This window comes from Mya arenaria, chromosome 13 (genome assembly GCF_026914265.1).
Source record: "Mya arenaria isolate MELC-2E11 chromosome 13, ASM2691426v1".
Taxonomy (NCBI): Eukaryota; Metazoa; Mollusca; class Bivalvia; order Myida; family Myidae; genus Mya; species Mya arenaria.
This window is the reverse complement of record NC_069134.1, coordinates 35,626,490-35,633,463: the sequence shown is the minus strand read 5'-3', so window position 1 is coordinate 35,633,463 and position 6,974 is coordinate 35,626,490.

The window sequence follows — 6,974 nt, the reverse complement described above, 5'->3', positions numbered from 1 at the left end:
TATTTCTGAGCCATCTTGCACAAACTTGCCGAATCCCAACAACGGGGCTAATGCCGATGTAAACGAAAGTATGAAGATAAGAACAATGCTGCAGTATGAGAAGCTTTTGCTACCTGACCTACACGTATTGTCGTGATATCACGTTGCAGCGATCGATGGCTAAAGCTGTGACAGAAAGGATTCCGCTAAACCCCCTCAAAGGATCTGGTTTGTGCTTAAACATAAACCAAACAAGTAAACAAAAATTGTCCGGTTTGAAAATCTTATTTATATGAATAGTATTACTGTTGGGCTTTCGTTGGTAGTTGCGACGTCGCCTTTTCGCGAGTCCGATTAATTTCATTTTGCAATTGAAAAACTAATCTATGTCGTCACCTTAGTGCCAGAATTCATTTTACATTGTTTAGGGAATACTTTCCAGCTTATCTCTCTTGTATTTATTGAGGTATTATATACTGCCAAAGATTTACAAATTTGAGAACAACCTTAAAGAATAAAAATTTGATATTTAAGTTATTTGATTAAACAAAGTTGATTAATAATAACACCAGCGTTTGTGCACAAACTGTGCATATATTTTGTTTTAGTTTAAAGGTTTTGATAATTTAAATAATATTTTAATACAGAAATGACGAGGTAAAGAGTTCGCCAAATATCAAATGAAACGGGGGAGATATTGGTGTTCTCGAAAATGAAGGATAAATATTTGTCAAAAGTAGTATTGTGTCCTTTTAGAGTTATTAAGACCAGTTCAATAAAGGTATAAAATCACCACATTGTCTTTTGATAAGCGTTGTGCTACAATCTGCCAAGTCTGCTATGTTAAAAGCATCCATACGCGTCTTATCGTTCGCTCGTAGTTATCGTCCCGAAAAACGACAACGATGAAACACTCTCAAATGTTAAAAAATCAAATATAATAGATAATCAATAAACGATTGTAGTTTTGCAAGTCGTACAATAATTTTACAAAGAACCATTTCGAAATATTAAAGGCGCAAAACATAGGTTGATGCGGATAAGTTGTGTTTATTATTTTCATTTAAATGCATCATCGTGTTTAACTCATTTTTCTTAAATTTTCAAGTTAAAAAATGCATATTATTAAGGTATAGATAAAAATATATTAGCAATGTTTTGGCGTTATCTTTGAAATTTACAAAGTTAAATTTACATTTTTATCTTTATTTAAACATATTGTTTTTGTGTTTGTTTTAAAACTCAAATTAGTTGAACATGATTATGCATTAAAATCATGCATTGACCTATATTGCTCGCCTTTAAATGCATTTGCACTTAAACATTGAATAATGACTTGAATGCGTTTCCAACCTTAATACCAGCAAACATCGTACAATATCTATATTCGTTGTATATTACATTGAGAAACACAGTGTAGAAATATTATAAACATCAAGGACAAATATCAAACCGAAAGCCTGCACATGGTCTTTGAAGTTGGACAGATCCACGACGCAATGAACAATGATAATTTGCAAAGAGAAGACACACATCAAGAGACTCGCGACTGTCAAATTAAAAAGTAGAATGTTGGGGGTCGTCCTTAATTTCTTGTACCTAAAGTGAATTTCACTTATGAAGATTGAACTTTAAATCTATTTACTCAATTCAATATTGAACTTTTAAAAATTGAATCAATTGATTATAGATAACTAAGAAATAAAACTGCGTTCATGAGGATTTATTCAGATAAGAGATATTTCGAAGCAAATTCAAGCTGTTCTTTTAGAGTTATATCACAATAGCACGTAATCACTGCGTTTTCCTTTACCATACATTAATTAAACGCTGACAATACAGATGTTATAGTTATGAAGTGAGGAACTCTATCCATAATGTTCCCAGAGCCGTAATTATTAGATAAAATCATTTGTAAAACCTTTTACTGTACCAATTGGGATTCTGTTCGCATTAAAAAGCGCATTAGATTTGTAACGAGAAAGGGAGTGGTACCAAGTATAGGTCACGGTTAAACGGAGCCGTACCCAGTATATGTTTTAGAATATTGGTCAATGAGAAAAGGAGATGTACCAAGTATATGTTTTTAAACATTGGTAAATGAGAAAGGGAGTGGTACCAAGTATATGTTTTTAAACATTGGTAAATGAGAAAGGGAGCGGTACCAAGTATATGTTTTTAAACATTGGTAAATGAGAAAGGGAGCGGATTTATTTGTATTGCGTTTATAAGCCGGTTGTGTGAGGACCTATTACTGTTATTACTCAAAAACGCGATGGCTAAGATCACAGGCAAATGGAATCTTTAAATTAAAATTTTTCAACACGAATTGTATTGCAACATCTACAAGTTTTATAAATGCGAAAACAATGTACAATCTTACCCAAAGGGATTGAATATTAAACCTTAGGCAAGATATCTAAATAAGTTTCGTATTCCTCATTGGAATTAAATAAGTATAAAAGCATCAAACACTTTACTATTGAATAATGTTCCATACCAGTCTTTTCTTAAAGAATCGTGTATTTAACATTTGAATATTCTATTTTCAAAATCTCCTATGAATGACGTTACATCTTTGTTGAGAACGCTATCGTAGATATAACTGAGACAAAAGTGGCTAACTAGAACACTAATAAATGATCCTTAATAGAAGTTAACGAGTGATATATGAAGGCTTTTTCATTTGAACTCAAATCATCTTGTTCTGATACATGTATCAATAATGACTACATAACTACTCACCGTTTATTACCGAAGGTATCAATGCTTAAGTATCCTTTAATTAAGACAAATTAATAATGCTATGGTGCCGTAGAGCTGCACTCTCACAATTTGAAAGTTCTTATTTTGTTGTCTACGAATCAGCTCGTTTTGGCTTCAGAGCAGTCAAATCAGTCATATATTAAGCTAACTCACAATAAATCAGATCTCATTTCTTCTGTAAACTGCCGACTTTTTTCTTCCTAAGGTAACGCTCTAGCCATAAAACATCAATTTTCGAACGTAAATGTTAAAACTTCGATCTTCACCTTTGTCAGTAGTCTTGTATCACACTGGTTTCAAGACCTTTACGCAAAAATGGTGCATTCCAAGGCAAACATGAAAAGGTTGTCAAAACAATCAATATGTGAGGGTGCAGCTTTAAGTATGCTGAAGGAAGTTCTTGCTGTTTGCTAAGAGTCGGAAAAAGCTCTTTTAAGTACTAGAGTGATTAAGATTTGAAGTTTAATGCACATTTTAGTTGAACGATCAGATAACACACACATAAATAGCAGTGTAATTTCGGGTTTTCAATATATTTGTCTGTTGTAGACTCCTGTATAAAATGCGTCCCGTAACTTAATGCGTTTAAGATTAATCAATGTTCAAATATTATAAATTAACTTAGGTTAATGTGCTAACGAAATTTAGTTTATAAAGATTTAACATAATGCAGTTTCAACTGAAAATACTATAACGAAACGATACCCAAGATCGGAACATCTTAAGATGATTAATACGTAAGCGGAATGAATTTCCAAAATGTTCAGGTATATAAATGTAGACTTTGCTTCACTCTTTTTGTATTTGTTTTGTCTAAATAAATAAAGCGTAGTTATTTCGGGTACCTCCATTCTGAACTTGTATTTGTGCAGCGAAAACGTTAGAGAATGAGGCAACTTTGTTTGTTCTGATGGAAGGCTTATTCGGATCAATTAGATTTTTGCAGAAATCACTCCTTCAAAACACTTTCCACAATTCAGTGGAAGTTGTAACTGCACAACATATTTTTTAATCCAAATCCACAACCGTAATATACAACGCTCTGCCTTACACTGACACTTTCTTTCCAGTACTGCTCAGAGTGCAGCAAACACGTGTCTATATTTTGGATCGCAGTAATTTGTAAAACTAGAGTGGTATTTCATCATCATGATTAGGCATATTTTACTAAAATTAATGCAATTTAAATACTACATTGCAGTATTTATGGTGTATATATTTGTTTCAATCTTTTGATATTGGATATAACATGGCTCAACAACATATTAGTTACCACTACGCTTTGAATCGAAACAAGCTGGCGATGGCTTATTATCCGTGTTTAACACATTATGGAGCCAGCATGGCAAAATCGGAAGAACAGTAGCTTGAACATTTTGTGTGTCAAGAAATTCATAAATTGTTAAATAATGTTAAAACTTACAGGTCAAACCGTTGTCAAACACACACGGTTACTTCCAAGAATAAAATAATCATGAAATGGATCTAACAATAATCTCAATATTCAGATTGACCTAACGCTGTATAAGGAATAACAAAAACATTTGTGATTTTTTATTTCCTAGTATTGATATACCAATAATTCATCGAATACCCATTTAGGGACGCTTATCAAATGTTCAGAAATCAAAACAGTATGAGGCTTCGATTTTTCCAAGTATACCAGTAACGTCAGTACAGAAAAGTTTGTAACTTAAATCTCGTTCAATACACGGCTGATATTTCCACCAATTACCGTTAACCGTCATGTGTATATTAAGACAATCTTTACAGACATATCTATGTCTGTTATGGGTTTTTTTTAAATTTCAGTAATTAAGGCGTCGATATCGTCAATTTTTGAACTAAGAAATGACTTGCAAATTCATATAAATAGCATGTCCAACGACTCAAGTTCAGTGACAGGCTGTGGTTACTTTTTCCGTAGAAACATGTCTCAGAAAAAACAACTGTTGCAAATTAATGCTGTGGGACTTGTTATATAAAATGGTTTATTTTAAAGGGACGTAATTCCAGATGGTCCCAATATCGTTAAATTCAGTATTTCCTCAAACTGATATTTACAGAAACAAGCCTAGAATTTTCAATCCGAATTATTATAAAGCCGATAATACATCTTTTTACATGATTCAAAGAAAAAAATACATCAATCATTTTGCTTTATCAGCTGAGTTTTACAGTTTAAAAATAACGCATAATGGTTTCAAAGTTTAATAGTAGAATTCCAAACACCGTGCAACTCATGTTATCATTTCACACAATAAACTGTCAATAAGTTTTTCAGCAATTCGTTGCCAGTTTCATCAGAGTTAACCTCTATCAAAAGTTTCCATCGATTAATTTCATGTTGATCTTTCAGGCTGTGCGTCTACGATATTTCGCAGCAGTTTATGGCTTCCGTGCAATTTCCTTTCTTCCAGAAAGCCATGAAATGTGTATATTTAACAATTGAAAGTCACGCAATGTGTACAAATACTTATACCAACGCTATTTTTAAAATTAATGGAATTGACATGGTTGACAACTCCAGTAAAATTCGAATTTGAAAAATGCGCAAAAACTGCGAAAGATGAATGTGTCGTAAGTAATGTGATACAGCAGTAAGTAACATTTAATGCGTTTTACACATCGATATCAAACTATGTAAGTGTATGACAAATTTTTTCTTGCAATTGAATCATCTGGTATTTAGTCTCTTTAATGATTTGTTTATGGTTTAAATACTTAAAGCTTCATTGATTGAGAAAATACTGGTTATTTCGTTGACAAGGAAACGATAATTGTGTATGTAATGTTTAGGTAAAAACGCAATACAAATATAGTTTTCAGATAAGTATCCGGACTTGGGGAAACGGGGATGAAAACGTTATTAAGGAATTAACTTAATGTTACTTTATGTATGAAAAACAAAACTGTAGGTCCCTTGGGCTTTCTTGAACATTTTATCTGTGATATCCAATCAGCAGTTCCCGATTTTAAGATAAATGTAATTGATATAGTGCATTATTTTGCCTGCTTGGCTTGTACTTGTTGAAATTAAACAAATACGTTAAAGCTTACGAAATAATCAAACATAATTATCAATACAAACGTTGAAAGATAATCAGAAACTAAATTGCAACATACAAAATTCATATAGCAGACTCTTCTTCTACCACTATTTCCTAGGTAGGACGTTGAGTCGCCAGAGGTAACTGTTTTATCATTACCGTTCCGCTTCAAGACATTTGTTTGATCTTAATGATTTGCCTGATATTGAGCTGACATTAAAACGGAAAATCATTATCTTAAGGAGGAAAATGGAATCAAATATAATTCCAGTCGGGGTCATAGCGACAACGACTTGTAAATCATAACCAATAGAAACATATTTCGGAAAGGGGGCTGTTGATATGTACCGATGTTAAGGAGTTGATTGTATTTACCAGCAAAAAAGAAATGTGTTCGAAATGTCGAAAACTAAGCTTTGTAAGGGCCACAAGGCAAGGGGCCAAATCGACAATGAGCTAGAGACACAACATATAAACACCCTTACACATATTCAAACACCACAAACAGACTACGCGCTCTCAGTACAGCTTAACCGATATGTGTAGACGAGTTCATTGGAACTCGAGCCCACTTGGTACTTAAAACTAGTTAGCATGGTAATGAAAACTGATAATTTAACTTTAAGTTCACATTGACCAATTACAAATATGACAGGATAACGAATAAATGAAGCCGATGCAAGTTCGTGATTTGTGCGATAAAGTCATTAAAAAACGTTTTAAGCCATGTTTAATACAATAACAATTATTTTTAATGAATATCAAAGCTAAAACTCACGTTTGGGTAAAGTTTCTTTCCAAAACTCATAAAAGGTATTTGGTATGCCCACCATGAGTCTTGGCGCAAGATTATCAATGACGTCTCATGGATGTGATTATATTACAAAGCAACTGAATGTTATCCCATTTCTTAACCTACAAGCACTACAACCGCCGAGAGAAAAACATTGATCGACACTGGCGTCGCAAAAAATGTTCATCAAAGGTATATACACAATTAAACGGCCGTCGCTACTATCCAACTGAAATTGATCACCATCAGAGAAAATATTTCCATCTAAGTCTTTTTGAGTGGAAAGATGATGCGGCTTACACCACGCTTACCTCGATTGCCGTTGATGTTGACGTGCAACAGGTAACCTCGCAGGACTTCGGGGGCTTATGACTTGCTCATGAAGA